Here is a 20,639-nt window from a genome sequence, read left to right as displayed (position 1 = left end):
CCCAAATGACATGTCTACTTTATTCTTTGGGTCGCTCCGATTACGTGGATACCAAATTTGTATAGGTTTTATAATGTTTTCATACATTTAAAAAAATTAAAACCTCCTGTACAAAATTTTTTTGGGGGATTTTGCCATCTTCTGGGGCTAATAACTTTTTCATACTTTGGTGTATGGAGCTGTGGGTGGTGTCGTTTTTTGAGGATTTTGATGACGTTTACAGTGTTATCATTTTTAGGACTGTACAACCTTTTGATCACTTTTTATAGAATTTTAAACATTTTTTTAAATAGCAAAAAAGTGCCATTTTCAACTTTGGTCGCAATTTCCTGTTACGGGGTTAAACGCAGTGAAAAAACGTTATCATATTTTGATAGATCGGGCATTTTCAGACGCGGAAATACCTAATGTGTTTATGATTTTTACTGTTTATTTATATTTATATCAATTCTAGGGAAAGGGGGGTGATTTGAATTTTTCGGGTTTTTTATTTTAATTTTTTTATTTTAACTTTTTTTTTATTTAAATTTTTACTATTTTTCAGACTCCCTAGGGTACTTTAACCCTAGGGTGTCTGTACGATCCTATCATATACTGCCATTCTACAGTATGGCAGTATATGGGGATTTTACTACTCATACATTACCATGTGCTGACAGCACATGGTAATGAATGGGTTAACCCGAAGCTACCACGAAGACCCGAAGCTACCATGGCAACGGACCGCCACTCCCCGATGACGTCACGGGGAGCGACGATCCACGGAAAGATGGCGGTGCCGGCACCGATCGCGGGTGTTACCGGTAAGCCTTTGCTGCAATATGCAGCAAAGACTTACCGGCTATGGAGAGGGCTTGGCCCGCGAGCCCTCTACATGTACCCGGACCCGACATGTGACGTACTATTACGTCACATGTCGGTAAGGGGTTAATACAAACCATAAAAAACATAAACAAGACCAGTATATGTAGCTACATACAGATGATAAATTAATTACACAATCCACTATAAAAAGGAATATGCGGTATAAGATATTGCTTATGAGATCTTATTCTGTTGTAGGTAACTGTTCACATTCCAACCATCAAAAATTCTAAGCGTTTTTTAAAAGTCACATAGCATAAAATAAACAACATTCTCCACTTATTGCACTAATAATGTTTTCAAGTAATTTGCACTCTGGATAATATATTCACACTTGTAGTGTAACGTCGTAACACTTTTTTTTGACTTTTTGAAAAAATGTTGTAGTGTGCAATCTGCACTTTCAACAGATAAATTGCAACCTTGTGTTGTAAAGAATGTCCTGTGTAGTTTCCCAGTAGAGTTTAGCGCTGTGGTAGGAACAGAATGATATTCACACCATACTTTGTTGTTGAGATATGGTGCAATATGTTGTTGTATGTAGTTGGTGTATCAAACACCACAAGATCAATAATACATTCTCATATCTTATGTCAGCAACATAGTTGCAACAATGAAAAATGAAGAAGAAATGTGGTAACGTTACTCACGGCCCCTGCTAAGCACTTTGTGTAAACGTGTATCTCCTTCGGCATTGTCTCTGCTTGACTGCGCATGTGTGGAGGCTAATTGAATGGTTACTCCGCTTTCTTACAACATGCGGTTTCTGTTGAGAGTAATTCCAACTCATCAGCTCTCCCGGTTTGCTTTGGAGATCACGCTGTGTTTCCTCTTTTCAAAGAGATTTCCTTTTCTATGAAACACAGGTGCTGTGCGTGGGGAATAAAATGAATAAAAGTGGATTCAATGGAGACGTGCACTTGCTGCCAAACGCGTTTCGGAGGTTCTCCCTCCTTCCTCAATGGCTAACCTTCCTTGTGTGTGTCCGTCTCTTTTATACTTATTTCCTATAGAAAACAGGAACTAGATTTGGTAAGATCAAAAAATGGAAAACAGGAACTGGATTCAGTAGGATCAAAAAGTGTACTGGATTTCTCAATTTAAAATGCTCTCCATTGACACATTTCTCATATGTTTATATTGCACATAGTTCTGAGATGGTTATAAGGTGCTCTAATGTGTGATATTATACACCAAGAACTAAATATTCTTTGTATATATATATATATATATATATATATATATATATATATATATATATATATATATAAAACAGTCACATATTGAATATTAAATACACATTATGCACATGAGTGTAATGAAAATGGACATGTATTTGTGTCTATTACATTGAAATATGGGAATATACCGAGACAAAATAGATAGAATAAATTGGATGAATAAAATGAATCAAAAGAAAATGCTGAATTTCCGCTGCATGGATGGAACTAAGTGGGGGCATGTAAGCTGAGTAACAGCCGGACGCATATACCCAGTCAGAACCCCCCAGACAGCAGAAAACCCGCAAAAACAAGTTTATAAAAAGTTTTACAAAAAGTTTACAAAAAGTTTACAAAAAGTTTACAAAAAGCCAAATATCTCCATTTCTGCATTCAGACCCCTCGGAATAATGGTTTGAAACTCAAAAATCTTTTTTGACTCTGCTCTAGACATTTTGGCGATATAGTTCCCTCTCCGCCAATCTCTTGCAACTGTGTGTAATGCACAAAATTTCAAAGGTCTTGGGTCTTTATTGTGAAATTTTGAATAGTGTAAGGACAAAGAGTGGTTGACAAAGCCTGCTCTAATATTTCTAATATTGTAACCGGCACAGACACTCCAAAATGTAGATAGTGCCTTTTGTGTTACAAGTTAAAAATTCTTTAATTTCTACTTCAAAATTATTACTAGTGGATTTTACACACATTGTTTTTTTCGTAAATGAGGCAACTTTGCATCCCAAACAAGTGCCGCATCGAAAAAAACCTTTGAATGTCAACCACATTTTATCATTATCAACCTTACTAAATTTGTTCTTAACTGTAGGGGCTACTTTGTTGTTCAGATTTTGTGCTTTGGTGTATACTATGGGAGGCTTGTCTGGTAATGACATCCCAAGAATTTTATTCTTCTTTAATAAATACCAATGTTTTTTTAACATAATTTTTCACCATAAAGTCCTGTTTCAGCCTCACAGCTTCATCCTCAAAAGTCGCATCGTGTGTACAGTTCCGCCTAAGACATCGGAACTGGCCAAACGGTACGTTTAAAAGCCACCTAGGCAGCTCTGAGTGATGTGTTAAAAAGTGTTTGATACATGTATACAATGATGATACATCTAAAGTGGCTAATACACAGTGGGGCTGCCATTTAATTTTTTCTAAAATGGTGATAATTTGTGTCGTATCTTTGATATAACTTGGTGTACTTTTTACATGTTAGTTTCCTCGGTTAAGACCACCTCACACTCTGGCAGCGGTGGCCAGACATGCACTATTGAGCACTGTCTGACCACCTGGATTCAGCAATCATTACCAGAGGACGGCTGTGGGAAAAACAGTAACTCCCAGACATTTCATATACAAAAACTTTTTGTTTCTTTGTGCAATCCCTCCAGCAGAGGTGACATTTTTGCAGGTGTCAGTGTCTGCAGTAGGTATTGTGCAATATATATCATACACTTTTGAGCCCGCATGGTGCAAAAGTAAAGCGATTTTCCTTTTATCATATTTGAGATCTATGGCTTCCAGAAAGTTCTAAAATCTGCTTATCCATTTTCTCCAGTTGTGAGCTAGGCTGTTTGTATCAGTACAGGCAGTCCCAGGTTACGTACAGGATAGGTTCTGTAGGTTTGCTCTTAAGTTGAATTTATATGTAAGTCGGACCTGTATATTTTATAATTGTAACCCCAGCCAAATTATTTTTGTCTGTGACAATTGGATTTTAACCCCTTAACGACTTGGCCTTTTTTAGTATTTTCACTTCCATTTTTCACTCCCCACCTTCAAAAATCTATAACTTTTTAATTTTTCCACATAAATAGCTCTGTTATGGCTTATTTTCTGCGTAACAAATTGCACTTCATAGTGACAGTATTTAATATTCCATGGCGCGTACTGGGAAGCAGGAAAAAAATTCCAAATGCAGTGAAAATGGTGAAAAAACACATTTGCAACGTTTTCTTGTGGGCTTGGATTTTACAGCTTTCACTGTGTGCCCCAAATGACATGTCTACATTATTCTTTGGGTTGCTACGATTACGTGGATACCAAATTTGTATAGGTTTTATAATGTTTTCATACAAAAAAAAATTGTATAGGTTTTATAATGTTTTCATACAAAATTTTTTTTTTTTTTTTATTTTGCCATCTTCTGGCGGCAATAACTTTTTCATACTTTGGTGTACGGAGCTGTGGGTGGTGTCATTTTTTGCGACTTTTGATGGCGTTTTCATTGCTATCAATTTTAGGACTGTGCGACCTTTTGATGACTTTTTTTAATTTTTTTTATACTTTCCAAAATGGCAAAAAATGTCATTTTTGATGATTTTTACGGTTTATTAATATTAATATCAGTTCTAGGGAAAGGGGGGTGATTTGAATTTTTAGGTTTTTTTTATTATATATATATTTTTTTTTTAACTTTTTTTAACTTTTACTATTTTTCAGACTCCCTAGGGTACTTTAACCCTAAGTTGTCTGATCGATCCTACCATATACTGCCATACTGCAATACACCAGGGCCCGTTAGCCCTCTCCCTCCATTGGGACCCATCCAGCCGTACTAGTACGGTGCGTGTCGGGAAGGGGTTAAAAATGTTGGGTTGTCGAAAGAACCAGGATTATCACTAAATCTTCATTACAGACACTTTTGATAACTGTTACAGTTGATCAATGTAGCTTGGGAATAAAGTACAGTTATTTACCAATATCCAGAGGTCTGTAACTAGGGGTTGTCTGTAAGATGGGTGTTATTAAGTAGGGGACCACCTGTAATATCAAATTTAGGGATCACATGTAGGCAGGGGCGCACCACCCATGAGGCGAGTTGAGACTTTCGTCTCAGGCGGCGCCCTCTGGTGGTCAATGAGGGCGGCATCATGCAGGTCACTGATGTCGGCAAAGAGCAGCCAGTCTGAGCCAGGACATGTCATGATAAAATAATCATGACCATGGCATGTCCTGGCTAGGCATTAGTCAGTAGGAGGTAGCAGGCTCAATAGAGAGCAACATTAGTGTGGAGCCACAGATTGACTGTCAACTGTGCTGTGCAGTGCTGCAGGTGGAGTAAAAGCTGCTGCACAGCTCAGTACAGTCAGGGTCCTCCGCTTCCTTCACTCATTGATGAGGCCCCGCCCACAATTCCCGTGCCTCTGTGTACCAGGGAAGTGCTGTCAGTGGCTCCTAGGGGTCCCCTAACACCTCATGTGCAGAGGAAGCAGCTCCTCTCACAGAGGAAGCTTTTGCTGCATGACACTATCAACTGCAGGAGATGGGACTGAGGTAAGGGGAGGAGGGAGTCAGGGGACAGAAAAGATAGAAGAGCAGGAAGTGCTCTGAGTGTCTTCTCTGTCCTGTGCTCCCCCTACTGCTGCAGCCTGCACTCTTATACTGGTGTGGGAGAGACAATGGGGCACATTTACTTACCCGGTCCAGTCGCGATCCAGCGGCGCGTTCTCTGCTCTGGATTCGGGTCCGGCCGGGATTTATGAATGTAGTTCTTCCGCCGTCCACCAGGTGGCGCTGCTGCGCTGAAAGTCATCTCATCGCGCCGGAATGCACCACCTCGGACCAGGTGAAGGTAAGCGCTCCCCAAGCGACACTTTTTCGGTTTTTAAATGCGGCAGTTTTTCCGAATACGTCGGGTTTTAGTTCGGCCACGCCCCCCGATTTCCGTCGCGCGCATGCCAGCGCCGATGCGCCACAATCCGATCGCGTGCGCCACAATCCCGGGGCAATTCAGGTACAATCGGCGCAAATCGGAAATATTCGGGTAACACGTCGGGAAAACGCGAATCGGGCCCTTAGTAAATGACCCCCAATGTCCCTTACTGGCTGCCTGACCACCTCTAACTATCTGCAGGAGAGGTAAGTCTACAATACTGTTTGTATGTAGAGCTGTAATAAGTATAGCTTCTGTCTGTAATGTATATGTAGAGCTTGTGTCAGTAACATGTATGTAGTGCTTGTGTCTGTAATGTATACATAGAGCTTGTGTCAGTAACATGTTTGTTGAGCTTGTGTCAAATGTATATGTAGAGTTTGTGTAAGTAACATGTATGTAGTGCTTGTGTCTAATGTATACATAGAGCTTGTGTCAGTAACATGTATGTAGTGCTTGTGTCTGTAATGTATACATAGAGCTTGTGTCAGTAACATGTATGTAGTGCTTGTGTCTAATGTATACGTAGAGCTTGTGTCAGTAACATGTATGTAGTGCTTGTGTCTGTAATGTATACATAGAGCTTGTGTCTGTAATGTATATGTAGAGTTTGTGTACGTAACATGTATGTAGTGCTTGTGTCTGTAATGTATACATAGAGCTTGTGTCAGTAACATGTATGTAGAGCTTGTGTCTGCAATGTATCTATAGAGAATGTGTCTGGAATGTGTGTAGAGCATGTGTCTGCATATGTGTGGAACAGACCTTGTATCACATCCGAAATGGCATAGTTTGCACCCAAATCTACTAAGAGACCGGAGTCTTTTAGTTGATACGGGTGCTGGAGGGAATAATTTTAAGACTGGCATTTAAAAGACCAGTCTTAAAGGAGTTTTTCCCACAAAGAAAAGTTTGCCCCTATCCACAGGATGCGGCCTAACTTACTGATCAGTGCGGAGACCACCACAGATCACGAAAATGTACCTCCGTCGGATCCTACATTGCTCAGTCAGAGTAATGGAGCAGACGGCTGCGCATGACCGTTCTGCTCCATTAATCTCTATGGAGCTGGCGGAGATCGGTGAGCGCTGCACTCTGTCTGTGGGACCCCATTGGACCCCTCGTTTTCGTGATCTGTGGGGGTCTCAGCTCTAAAACTCCACTGATCAGCAAGTTAGGCCCTAACTTTTCTTCGTGGGAAAACCCCTTTAATGGATTCCCCACACAATAGGGGATAACTTGTTGATCAGTGGGGGTCAAGGACCACGAGAACAGTGGTTGTAGTACAACAAATGAATGGAACACCAGAAAGGACATGCCCTCTGACGCTCTGTTCATTATGCAACACCCTCGCTGATGCAAGGCACAGGAGTGGTTGCGAATACCTCCCATCATGTAGCTTTCAGCCTGTGTAGGGTCTGATTAGCCTCACAGCATGTCACTACATAACACTAGATAACACAGATGAGCACTGCAGTGGGAGATCCTGCCTGGCAAGGCAGGAGTTAACTGTTTTATGTGATGTCATATGTGTCAGCCAATCACAGGTGTTATACTTTGTCTCTGTGAGCTGAGATGTAATTGGAGGAGTAGCCACCACCTGACCAGGGGGAGTAACAAAACCCTGGTCAGGAAACTTCCAGAAGAAGTGAAGTTCTCTCTGAGAAGAGAGTGCAGTGTGAGGAGAGAGTTCACTCTCTCAGATTAGAGACTCTGAAGAGTCTGTGCAGCTAGCACACCAGACCAAGAGCAGGTGAGCCCAGCCCCTACCTGCAGAGTGGAGCTAATAGCTAGTATAGTGAGGAAAGGGATATCATCCTACCTTTAAGGGTGATACCTGAAGCAATCCAGGATAAAGCTGAAGCATCCTTCCAGGACACAGCTACCTCCCAGCCTGCCTTTGCATCCAGGCTGAGGATCCATCCTGTGGCTCCCTCCAACTGCATCTCAGCAATCTACCATCCTGTCAAGGCACGTTGCTACTGTTCCTGTCGGTTCCAATAAAGAACTGTAAGTTGTTTTTGTTCAAGGTCTGCCTACGTCTGGTCCCTGCTACTACGACTGTCACCATCACGGGCACCCTGTCCACCACACAGAGACCCATACTCTAGACACCAAAGGGTTGCCCCAGGGAGAACCGCTATAGCAGCCTCTCCCTCATCATTTCTTGCCAACACAACCTGCTGGAGACCTGCCAGGCTGTAGGACAGCCCTCTGGTTCCCCATACCAAGCACCGTGACACTAGCGTGCCTAGGCCGCAACCGCCAGCCACTCAGGTACTGCGGGCCCCGGCTGACTCCAGGCCCCGAGAAAAGGCTAGGCCCCGGTGGGGGATGTTGCAATTATTTATGGCACTGATGTAGATGGCTGGGTACGGCGCTCGGATATCTCCAACAGTGCCATTGAGATGAGAAAAGTAGCAGGGAGCATGTGCGAACAGCTGCTCTTTCAATTTGCAATACAAGGACCCTCCTTCTTGTGATCTGTGGGGGTTCCAATTGATTGTTTGCACTAATCATAGTAACTAGCTATTTGGCTGGCCACGGGAGGGGGCGTTTTTCTATAGTTCGCCTCAGGCAGCAGTGAGGCTAGGTTCACCCCTGCATGTAGGTGATATCATCTGACATCTTAGCTCTGCTCAGTAAAGTAGTGCAGAAAGTAACAGTGCTGTAGTTTGGGGAATGCAGATATTCTATCTGTGTCTGTAGGTGTTTATATCCTTGAAATTAAAACACATGTAGACTGGCAGTCAGTACTCACTGCAGCAGGACACTCATCCTATCCTTGTGGCCAATTGTAATGCCTCCATGTGATAGCAGCAGGTAGAGATTAATTCCATCAGAAACTTGTGCAGTCAGACATCTATGATTCCTTCTCCTACCTTCTAGCAAGCCATATACCCTAATTTCATGTCACATATTCTCATTTCTTAAAGAGACATGTATGCTTGCTGTATATTACAATAACCAATATCATTCCATATGCTAAACATTCGTCAGAACATAACCCGTACAGGATTTAGCCCTTTTTCGTTTTTGTGTTTGTGATTTTTACTCCCCTCATTCCAAAAGCGATGTCACGGGTGCTGCCACAACACATGTTTCTTTTCGCAGGCATACCCTTGTGCCCCTTCTCGACGGCAGCCTCACTTACCTAGCCGCACTCCAGCTACGGTCTCCTCTCTTTAGCGTACGCATCCCGTTGTGGCCTCCATTTTATTCCTGACTCGAATCCAGTGCTGCCTGTCCAGACCTATTGCTACGAGTTTGCCTTATGATTATGCACCACGCCTTGGCGCCACCATGGACAAAGTCCCGCCTGTGGAACGTCCTCGTGGTACCATGACACAACAAGTCTAACCTGCTTTGCGGCGGGCTCTGGTGAAAACCTGGTACCACTTAGACTCCGTGTAGCAATATGTTATATGCTGTTCTGGCCTTTAGGGGCCTCACTACTTCTGTGTGTGTACAGTAAAGCAGGTAGCAACTTGTTGGTAGACAGACAATAGTATGTGACATGTGTAATGGCAGCTTGTTGAATAAAGAGTCTGAGACCAACCTCTGTGTGTGAAGCCAATACAGGAGTGACAACTAACAGAACATGGTGGCAGCTGGGCACAGAACATGTGTATAACACGTCTGCATCTCCTGAGAACCTGTGTGAATCACAGCACCTGTAAGTACAGAAAGGGCCGGTTCTAGACAAAGTGGGGCCCTGGGCAAAACTAAAAGTGGGGCCCCAAAATAAAAATATTTTATGACCAGTCACAGTCAGCAAGAGGCTTCCTTTAGTCTGGTAAAACTAACTGTAATATTGGATATTTTATAGATGATAGGGAGATTGATGGTGGCTCTGTGGTTAGCACTACAGCCAAATGTGGAAAAATTGAAAAAAAAAAACGCACGTTCTTGTGGGCTCAGTTTTTACGACTTTCACTCTTCGCTCCAAATAACACGCCTACTTAATTCTTTGGTTCGGTGCGATCGCGGTGATACCAAATTTATACAGGTTTTATTGTGTTTTAATACATTTTCAAAAATTAAACGAATGTGTACAAAAAAGAAAAACATTTTTTGCCATCTTCTGACGCTAATAACTTTTTCATACTTTGGCGCACGGAGATGTGTGAGGGGTCATTTTTTGCGAAATGAGGCGACGTTTTCATTGCTACCATTTTGAGGTCTGTGCGACATTTTGATAATTTTTTATTTAATTTTTTATGTTATGTAAAAAGGTGTAAAAGTCGCATTTCGGACATTTGGGCGCCATTTCCCGCCTCGGAGGTCACCGCCGCCCGTAACCGTTTTTATATTTTGATAGATCGGGCATTTTGGGACGTGGCGATAGCTAATATGTTTGTGATTTTTACTGTTTATTATGTTTTATATCCGTTCTAGGGAAAGGGGGGTGATTTGAACTTTTAATATTTTATTAATATTTTATTAATTTTTTTTATTTTTTAAACTTTTTTTTTTCTTTTTTTTTCACTATTTTTTAGACCATCTAGGGTACATTAACCCTAGATGGTCAGATCGCTCCTACCATATACTGCAATACTACAGTATTGCAATATATGGCATTTTCTGCACACTATACATTACACTGAGCCAAAGGCTCAATGAGTATGCAGAAGCCATGTATCCTCGGGTCATTAGCAGTGGGGGTTTTCTGCAATATGCAAAACCCCCCACCTTTGTATGAAGAGGACTCAGCCCGTGAGCCCTCTTCATACATCCCTTATACCTCTGCGCCGTAGAGCTACGGCGCAGAGCGTTAAGGGGTTAAAGAGTTTATAGACATAGGCGCCTTCATGCAATTTAGATTCAAACAAACATTTTATAAAAAATACTTAAAATTTGACTTTGATGGCAAAAAATTTGTTCCAAACAGAAAATATTTACCTTCCCATCTCCAAAATGTAATAGATGGACATGTGTTCACAAATGTCCCATATTGATATGTTCACATAAATAAATCCACATAATATCACTAAAACTGTAATAACTAAATATCTGTTTTTCAGCTAGAAATTTTAAGACAGTCACAACCTGCAAAATACAGCAATATAACAGAATAAACAGTAAAGGCATCATAAAACCTTTATAATTTTGAAGCAGACAACCAACTTATATAAAGAAAATATACTTTCCTAAAACAGTAAGATGTGAGGAGATCAGACAGACCCCACATGTGTATATTCACCAAAATATGCAGCAAAGGGAACGTTAAATCCACAGGGGACACCAAACAATTTTCGCAGAAAATTGCATGGAGCGTTACACAGATCTATCATTGTATGCTCCTTACACAATGGTAACCCAAATATATAACTATGTATTGTGAGAAAGTAAGAGGTGTTGTGTGGGAAAACCGCTATCTGTCTTACAGGCAGATAAAATGCAGGTGGTAAAAGCCCTGGATTTGTCTGCAGTAACCCAAGGGTTAATGCAGACATATAGTAAGCAGGAATAGTCTGTTTGGTCCATGTTGGCCAAGCTAACATGTAACATGACATTACATTGGTAATGTCCGTACTGAGCCTGCTTAATATGGAGTAGGGGTAGGCTGGTAGTGGGACTCCTATTCCACCCGGGCTTCGGTCCTGGGCTTTTGGACCCCTCCTGGGCCCACAGGTGCAGGTCACAGGCCTCGTTAGAGCCCGATTTAGTCTGTAGGCCAGAAGCAGTAGGAGAGGCACTACCTAGAGAGCTGAAGGCTTAGGCTGAGTTCACACAGCAAAGGTAACTGGGTGCCTCCTGATATTCTGCTGGCCAAGAGCGTGTGCCAGCCAGCCTGGTACCCGTATAGCTAGGACCTGATATTGTATTAGGCAGTGCCTAGCCGGGCAGGATTTATTTTTGTGTTGCTTTATATGTGCCAAAACCAAGGCTGAATATATGTTGTTCTCTGAAGTGTGAATAAAACACTTTATTTGGACTTAAACCCTGCATGTGTCCCTGCTTCCTGCACTACTACTACCAGGCATCAATAACAGAACCCTCCGCGCCTCATAAGAATTTGAGTGAGAACATCATAACATAGGTGTAAATAATGTAGGATGGTGTGAAATAAAAACTTTATTCCAGAACATGTGTGTGTTTTTGGTGTTACATATAACTTTATGGACATGTTCTGGGTCGCGGTGTTAATAATAAACATTAGGCGAAGAGGATCGAATGTTCATCGTATCAGCCAATTTTTGCAAAAAAAAAAAATTATCACGAAATAAAAGGCAATAAGAGAGAAAGTGTGTTCTTAGATAGTTCTGCATAGAGAAGGGTTAAAAACATAAATATTAGTTGATATTATCCCTTTTCAAAATTTAGTAACATATAAAGTGAATATTTCCATTATCTGTGAGGTGCAGCAGCTCCTGTGTGCAGCAAATTCTTCCTGTAGCTGCCAGCTAAGAATCTGGAGGGGGTGGGCCACTTCAGGGAGCTGTATCTCTGGCTCTGTGACACATAGAACCTCACTTCTTTTTTTCCTAAGAAAGAAGAGAGTCTCCTCTTTTATATAAATCTATGAATTTGTTTCTAAGTATTAGGAAAACGGAGACATTAACTGTTAAACTGCCTTTGGGAGTGATTTTTATATATAAAAATGGCACCTGATATTCTCACTTTAAACCTGAATATCTCTGGATCCATGGCACCTAGAAAAAAAAATTCAAAATTCATTTGAAAAAAGAGATTCTCCCCTTTCAGGCCCACTTTGCCTACCCATAGTACAGAGGCCCTGAGTACAGAGTCCCTGATAATACTGCACAATGGAGAGTGGCCTGAAACCCCCTCAGACACCGGATGTCACTTCTTCTAATCTGTCACAGACCTGGAGACACTGAAAGGAAGAGTTCACCCTGTATGTGGATCTGACAGTGGCCCAAAGTGATGAGAAAAGAAAAGTAAAGCTTTTTTATTACCTTATTGGGGAAAAGGGGAGAGAAATAGCCAAGACCCTAATTCCAGAAATTTCTGACAGTCTGGTGCTAGAGGACATTGTTCAGGCTTTTGACAAACACTGTGATCCCAAAAAGAATGAGACTGTGGAGAGATACAAGTTCTTCTCAAGGGGCCAGGAGGTTGTGGAGAATGTGGACAGATATGTGACAGAGCTGAAGAGACTGGCTGCAACATATGGCTCTGGAGAAATAAGAGACTCTCTCATCAGAGACAGGATAGTGTGTGGCATCAGAGCATGGGCGGACTGGCCATTATACTCACCGGGAATTCTCCTGGTGGGCCGGTTGGTCTCTGGCTGGACAGGGCCAATCTCGGGCTTGTTTGGGGCTGGTCTCCTCTCCCCTCTCCTCGGACTTCCTAAAACTGTAATCAATAGTACCCACATCCTATAATTGATGTGGGTACTATTAACACAACTCAGGACACCAGCGCTGCCTCTGAGCTGAGCAGTCCGGAACGCACAGGAATCGTGTACAGGGCATTACAATGGCAGCACACAGGCCGGCACTGCTCAGCTCATACTACATCCTACTGGAGCTGCTCCGGGTAGCAGTGATATCACGGGAGGGGGCGGAGCCTCCGGGAAAGGGACAGGGCTTCCTATACAGTCTCCTCACAGTGCAGGAGGTGAAAGTATAATGGCTGCCTGCAAGAAGAACTGGTAGGGGGTCTGTGTGTATACATGTGTATATTGCTGTACATAGGGGGCAGTATTATAGTAGTTATATTCTTGTACATAGGGGGCAGTATAATAGTAGTTATATTCTTCTACATAGGGGGCAGTATTATAGTAGTTATTTCCTGATCGTCCTTCAGGCAGCACAAGGAACAATGAGATTATGGTCCCTAGGCATAATCACATAGAGACAGGTTAGCACAGCAATCACTTCAGAGTGAGGCTAACCCCACCCATATAAGCTCCCCTGGAGCGAGGACACCTTGTATTTACTTTTCTCTAGGTCTCTGAAGAGACAAGACACAGAAAGGGCTCTGAGCCCTAAAGAATGTCCGGGTTGTATACGCTGTGTAGTGGCGTTCCTCAATCCGAAGGTGTGCTCCTCCTGGGCAGCGGAGGGGCACACGGGTGTCTGAACCCAAGTTGCTTTTTTTCCCCTTTCCGGCTGTGGGCGCATGCCGTGGGAACTCTAATGCCATCCCTAACCCGTAACCTGGCTCCCTGGGGCCTCCGTGTTCCACTACACCAGGCAGGATGACATTCCGGGCGTCTCCCTTTGTGTTCCCCCTGTAGACATGATAGAGAGGTTCCGGTTCGGCGTGGGACACGCTCAGTATGACTGGAAGTGAGGGGGAGGAGCGGTAAGTTTAAAAACTCACCCGAGCCTGGTCACAGGTTGCACTCTGCCATCAACCTGGACCCCTCTGCTGCTGTGGTTAGTACATGGTGAGGGGACTATGCAGCTTTATTGTTGATTTATGTGCATAATTATCTCTGTGGTACTGTCTATGCCTTTTTGTTAGATGTCAGCCTCTAACTCAGGCAGGAAGTGATCCCGCAAGTCTCATCATAGACTCTACTCCAACTGTCAACAACCCCTGTCAGATGACATGGACGGTGACCTATGTATCAACTGTATTACTCCACCACCTCCCACCAGTAACCTATCAGCAGATTTCTTTGCATGGTTCAAGCATCAACTTGCAGGAGCATTCAACGATGCAAAAAGGGAGAAGGTAACGGGGAAATCCCACTCTGATTCAACTGTTTTATATAATTCATCTGAGCATGATTCTAATATCAATGATTCCTCCTCGGATTCGGAAGATCCAGAGGATTATTTTTTGTTGGATAAGGATAAATTTCCGACTTTGCTTAAAGCAGTTAAAGATACAATTGAATCTAACAGAAATGTGGATCATAAATCCAAAAAGGAACAATTGTTTTATTTTCCTGTATCCAAAAATAAGCTTCTCCCTAGTCATCCGGTCCTGTCAGAGTGGATAGAAAGGGACTGGGTGAAACCAGACAAAAGGATAAACCTAGGTCCGATATTTAAGAGTCTATACAGACTGGAAGAGTCTGCATACAAGAAGTGGGAAAATATCCCTAAAGTGGATTTAGCAGTCACTCAATTATCCAAAAAAGATATCTTCCCTTCAGAAGAGTCTTCCCTCTTTTCAGATCCGCAAAGCAGATTCTAGTTTAAAAAAATTATACACATCTACAGTGGGTGCTTGTAAAGCTTCCTTGGCTTCCATTCCAGTAGCCAGAGCCCTTAGAGTCTGGCTAAGTGATCTCAGAACAAATATTGATGAAGGTACTCCTAGAGAGGTGTTATCAGACACTATGCCAATATTAAAATCCGCAGTTGAATTTCTGGCTGATGCTCATCTCGAGATTCTCAAATGTTCCTCTAGAGCTTTAGCATCCTCAAACGCAGCGAGAAGAGCCTTGTGGACAGGAATACAGTAGAAAGGAGGATAAATTCCGTTTAAGAATTTTGTGACCTGAAACAGGAGCTACAATGATAATCCAGCCCTGTCTACACCTTCTCCTTCCTTCTTTAGTGCCAGGCGGACCGGGATCTGATACTTTAAAATAGCACCTAGTTTGGCATATCCTGGACTTCCTCGGACTGCAGGTGGATACCTTGAATCCTGTCTCGTGAACTGTTCGGGTTGATGGCTTGGGTGCCCACAGAGAGGGCTCTGAGTGCCACCTCTGGCACCAGTGCCATAGGTTCGCCACCACTGTCCTAGGGAAAATGACCTCCGCGATCGATGCAGTGCCTTGGGCCAGAGCAAGAATGAGGTCCCTCCAAATGGATCTTTTGAAGGTTTTGAATCATGGCAAAGAGAATCCTCATTCATACCTAACAGTTTCTCCACAAACGATCAAAGATCTGTCTTGGTGGTTCCCCTAGTGTCACTGCCACAGACGGTCCTCACTACGGATGCGTCCTCCTGGGGCTGGGGTGCCCATGTAGATCATCTTCAGTTCCAATCCAAGTGGAAGAAGAGAGATTCTTACCTATCGTTGAATCGTAAAGAATTAAGGGCAGTCAAACTGGCCCTCTTACACTTTCAACCAGTTTTGCAAGGTTACAGGATACTTGTACAGTCGGAAAATCTAGCCACAGTTTATTATTTAAACAAACAAGGCGGCACCAGGAGCTCATCTATGATGGCGGAGTGAAACCAGATTATGAGCTGGTTTCCCTTCCCTTCCATTTCAGCGTTCCATATCAAAGGCCACCTGAATCACCTGGCGGACAGTCTCAGCAGAAATTGTCTTCCTCAAACGGAATGGTCGCTGAATCATCAAATGTTTTCCCGATTGACGAACAAATGGGGTACGCCTCTAATAGATGTAATGGCAACGGAGGAGAACTCGAAACGCGTTCATTTCTGCACACTACATCGCTCCCCAAGAGCCCTAGCTCTAGACGGTCTGTCGATCAGCTGGTCACATCACCTAATATATGTGTTTCCCCCAGTAGCCCTCATTCCGAAGGTTCTAATTAAGATCAGAGAAGAAAGGGCAGAAGCTATAGCCATTCTTCCCTTTCACCCTCGCAGGGCCTGGTTCTCACTTGCGTGGCCGCTTTCGAAAGAAGATCCTATCAAGCTTCCGGTATCCCACAGCTTACTCTCTCAGGGAAATTGTTTTCACCCAAATCCAGAAGTACTCCAGCTAGCGGCCTGGAGACTGAGTAATTTAGGTCTCTCAACAGAAGTTATAAATACTCTCCTGTTATCAAGAAGACCATCTACAGTGAAGGTCTAAAATAGAGTTTGGTCTCTGTTCAAGTCATGGTGTCATCAGAACACATCTATTCCAGGCTCCCTGAACTCAATACATCAGTTCCTACAAGAAGGTTATCAGAAAGGCCTCAAGATTAACACTCTTAAGGTTCAATGCGATAAATGCGCAATTGCAGAGTATCTTCTCCGGTAATCCCTTGGTTAAAAACTTCTTCAAGGCTCTTTCAAGACTGGATCCCAATCCTCATCCTCCAGCTCCCTCCTGCGATTTACCTACGGTCCTAGAACAACTCGTAGGTCCACCATTAGAGCCTTTGGACAAAGCTCCAATCAAGTGGTTGTCAGTAAAAACCCTCTTCTTAGTAGCCATCTCTTCTGCAAGGCGTGTTAGTGAGCTACAAGCCTTATTCCACAGGGATCCATACCTAAGGAGAATGTCTTATTCTTAGCACCATGCCAGGATTTCTACCCAAAGTTCCATCTTTCAAAAATATTACACAAGAAATTTGTCCTGTTTCCAGATCCCCAAAATGAGGAGCAAAAGAAAGGACATCTGTTGGACGTCAGAAGAGCAATTCTGATTTATATCCAAAGAACGAGCTCCTTCCGTAACTCTGAAGCTCTCTTTTTACAGCTAAGGGGCCCCAACAAGGGGCAGAAAGCCAGCAAAGCTACGCTAGCAAGGCGGATTAGAGCTGCCATTGAAAAAAGTTATCTTCTAGCGGATTTACCATCTCCTTTAAAGATCAGGACCCATTCCACTAGGTCAACAGTGACCTTATGGGCTTAGATGGGCCATATTCCTCTGGATGACATCTGCAAGACTGCAACTTGGTCAAACTCCTCTACATTTATTTGTCACTACAGGCTTGACTCACTAGTGGCAGAGGGGTCTAAATTTGGCAAAAGAGTGTTGCAGTTGGCGTGCTTGTCCCACCCTTCATTGTAGGCATTGCTTTGGTAAGTCTCATTGTTCCTTGTGCTGCCTGAAGGACGATCAGGAATGATAAAATTTACTCACGAAATTTTCTTTTCCTGGAGTCCAAAGGCAGCACAAGGCTACCTCCCTTCTCATTGTGTATCACAAAGTTATTGCTGTTTTAATAATACAAGGTGTCCTCGCTCCAGGGGAGCTTATATGGATGGGGTTAGCCTCACTTTGAAATGATTTGTCATTGCTGTGCTAACCTGTCCTCTATGTGATTATGCCTAGGGACCATAATGTCATTGTTCCTTGTGCTGCCTTTGGACTCCAGGAAAAGAAAATTTCGTGAGTAAATTTTTATCAATTTCTGTACATAGAGGGCAGTATTATAGCAGTTATATTCTTGTACATAGGGGGCAGTATTATAGTAGTTATATTCCTGTACATAGGGGGCAGTATTATAGTAGTTATATTCTTGTACACAGGGGGCAGTATTATAGTAGTTATATTCTTGTACACAGGGGGCAGTATTATAGTAGTTATATTCTTGTACACAGGGGGCAGTATTATAGTAGTTATATTCCTGTACATAGGGGGCAGGATTATAGTAGTTATATTCTTGTACATAGGGGGCAGTATTATAGTAGTTATATTCTTGTACATAGGGAGCAGTATTATAGTAGTTATATTCCTGTACATAGGGGGCAGGATTATAGTAGTTATATTCTTGTACATAGGGGGCAGGATTATAGTAGTTATATTCTTGTACATAGGGGGCAGGATTATAGTAGTTATATTCTTGTACATAGGGGGCAGGATTATAGTAGTTATATTCTTGTACATAGGGGGTAGGATTATAGATAGTTCGCTTGTATATGGGAGAACATATTTTAGTACTTTTATTTCGTATATAGAAGGCAGGATTAAATGTGTTAATCTTTGTTTTCTTAGAGAGGACTGCTGCCACCCCATCTATGTAAAGCGCTCATGAACATAGGAGACTGTATTAAAGTAGTTATATTCCTGTACATAGGGGGCAGTATAGTAGTTAGATTCCTTTACATGGGGGGCAGTATTATAGCAGTTATATTCTTGAACATAGGGGGCAGTATTATAGTAGCTATATTCTGGTACATAGGGGTAGTATTATAGTAGTTATATTCTTGTACATAGGGGGCAGTATTATAGTAGTTATATTCCTGTACATAGGGGGCAGTATTATAGTAGTTATATTCCTGTACATAGGGGGCAGTATTATAGTAGTTATATTCTTGTACATAGGGGCCAGTATTATAGTAGCTATATTCTTGTACATAGGGGCAGTATTATAGTAGCTATATTCTTGTACATAGGGGCAGTATTATAGTAGATATATTCTTGTACATAGGGGGCAGTATTATAGTAGTTATATTCTTGTACATAGGGGGCAGTATTATAGTAGTCATATTCTTGTACATAGGGGGCAGTATTATAGTAGTCATATTCTTGTACATAGGGGGCAGTATTATAGTAGTCATATTCTTGTACATAGGGGGCAGTATTATAGTAGTTATGTTCTTGTACATAGGGGCCAGTATTGTAGTACTTATATTCCTGTACATAGGGTCAGTATTATAGTAGCTATATTCTTGTACATTGGGGCAGGATTATAGTAGTTATATTCTTGTACATAGGGGGCAGGATTATAGATAGTTAGCTTGTATATGGGAGAACATATTTTAGTAGTTTTATTTTGTATATAGAATGCAGGATTACATTTGTTATTCTATATGTACCAACATCTACCAACAATTTGTCAGTTATAACCCCACCCAAATTGTCTGACCACACCCACTTGTATTGACTCCGCCCATAAAATGGGGCCGCTTTTCCAGTTTTTTCCAGGGCCATTTTAAATTCCCACTCCGCCCCTGCATCAGAGACTCTCACCTCAGAGAAAGATTACTGAGGGAGGAAGAGCTGACCTTAGTGAGATGCCTGCAGATATTCAGGGCGGCTGAGCTGACAAAGGACAGCCTGAAGATGATGGAAGACACCAGTGATGAGGCAGTGAATGCTGTATATGGGAGAGTAAAAGCAAAGCCCAAGCTCCCTGAAAGCACCATCCAGTGCAGATATTGTGGGAAAAGACATGAGAGAGACAAAGAGAAGTGTCCTGCATATGGTGAAACCTGAAGGACATTTGGAAGAGGAACCATTTCTCAGCTCTGTGAATACTAAAACCCAGCAAACAGCACAGACAAGTCCACACAATGACACAGAACACAAACAGTGATGAGGACATTACATGGCTACAGCTGCAGCCTGCAACAGAGAATGTCCATATGCTCAAGCAGCAAGTAGCAAATGAGCTGAAGCAGTTATTTGCGACCTTTTTGTTGGATGAGCAGCCCATTAGATTTCAGCTGGATTGTGGAGCAAGCTGCAATGTAATTCCATGTGCTCTGCTGAAAAAACAGGTGTCCATTGAGCCCACGGACAAGGTCCTGGTGATGTACAACAAAAGTGTTTTGAAACCTATGGGACCTGCAAGCTTAAATTAAGGAACCCATGTAACAAAAAGAGTTGCAAAGTGGAATTTACAGTGCTGCTTGGTAGTGATCATGTACCATTACTGGGTGTAAAAGCAGTTCAGGCTATGGACTTAATAAAGGTGCAGACCCACAATATTATGGCTGTGGAAGTATCCAAGAATATACAAAATCCAAAAGTGCTCGATCTTCAGACTATAAAAACAGAATATGCTGATTTATTTGAAGGTGGTGGGTGCCTAGAAGGTAAATACAAACTAGAAATTGATCACACGGTGCCACCTACTAGATTACCGGAAAGAAGGGTGCCTGTAGCATTAATGCAACCACTAAAAGAGGTGCTGCAGGATTTACGGGAGCGAGGCATTATAGCACCAGTACAGAAGAGTACAGACTGGATCAGCAGTTTGGTCATAGAAACCATGCATTGATCCTAAGCCACTGAATAAAGCACTGAAAAGAAACCACTATCCCATGCCTACAATAGAAAATATTCTACAAGATTTATCAAAGGGTAAAATATTTTCAGTATGCGATTTAAAAAATGGATTCTGGCATGTAGAACTGGATGAAAAATTAAGTTCACTGACTGCATTTTCATCCCCTTTTGGACGCTTTAAATGGCTAAGAATGCCCATGGGACTAAGTCCTGCTCCAGAGGTGTTCCAGCAGAAATTGATGCAAGCCTTGGAAGGACTCCCTGGAGTCAAAACAATAGCAGATGATATACCTTATATACTCGAGTATAAGCC

The 20,639-nt window shown here is 42.4% G+C and overlaps 1 protein-coding gene across 7 annotated transcripts in view; it reads right to left on the bottom strand.

Annotated features, from left to right (window-relative positions):
- The window catches only part of LOC140077151 (protein Shroom4-like), a 603,736-nt gene that overhangs the window by 307,015 nt on the left and 276,082 nt on the right, over positions 1 to 20,639 (bottom strand). The gene's annotated exons all lie outside the window — the stretch shown is intronic.

This window comes from Engystomops pustulosus, chromosome 9, assembly GCF_040894005.1.
Source record: "Engystomops pustulosus chromosome 9, aEngPut4.maternal, whole genome shotgun sequence".
In the NCBI taxonomy this organism is placed as follows: domain Eukaryota; kingdom Metazoa; phylum Chordata; class Amphibia; order Anura; family Leptodactylidae; genus Engystomops; species Engystomops pustulosus.
The sequence above is the reverse complement of the archived record's forward strand: the minus strand, read 5'-3'. Positions and strand labels throughout refer to the sequence as shown.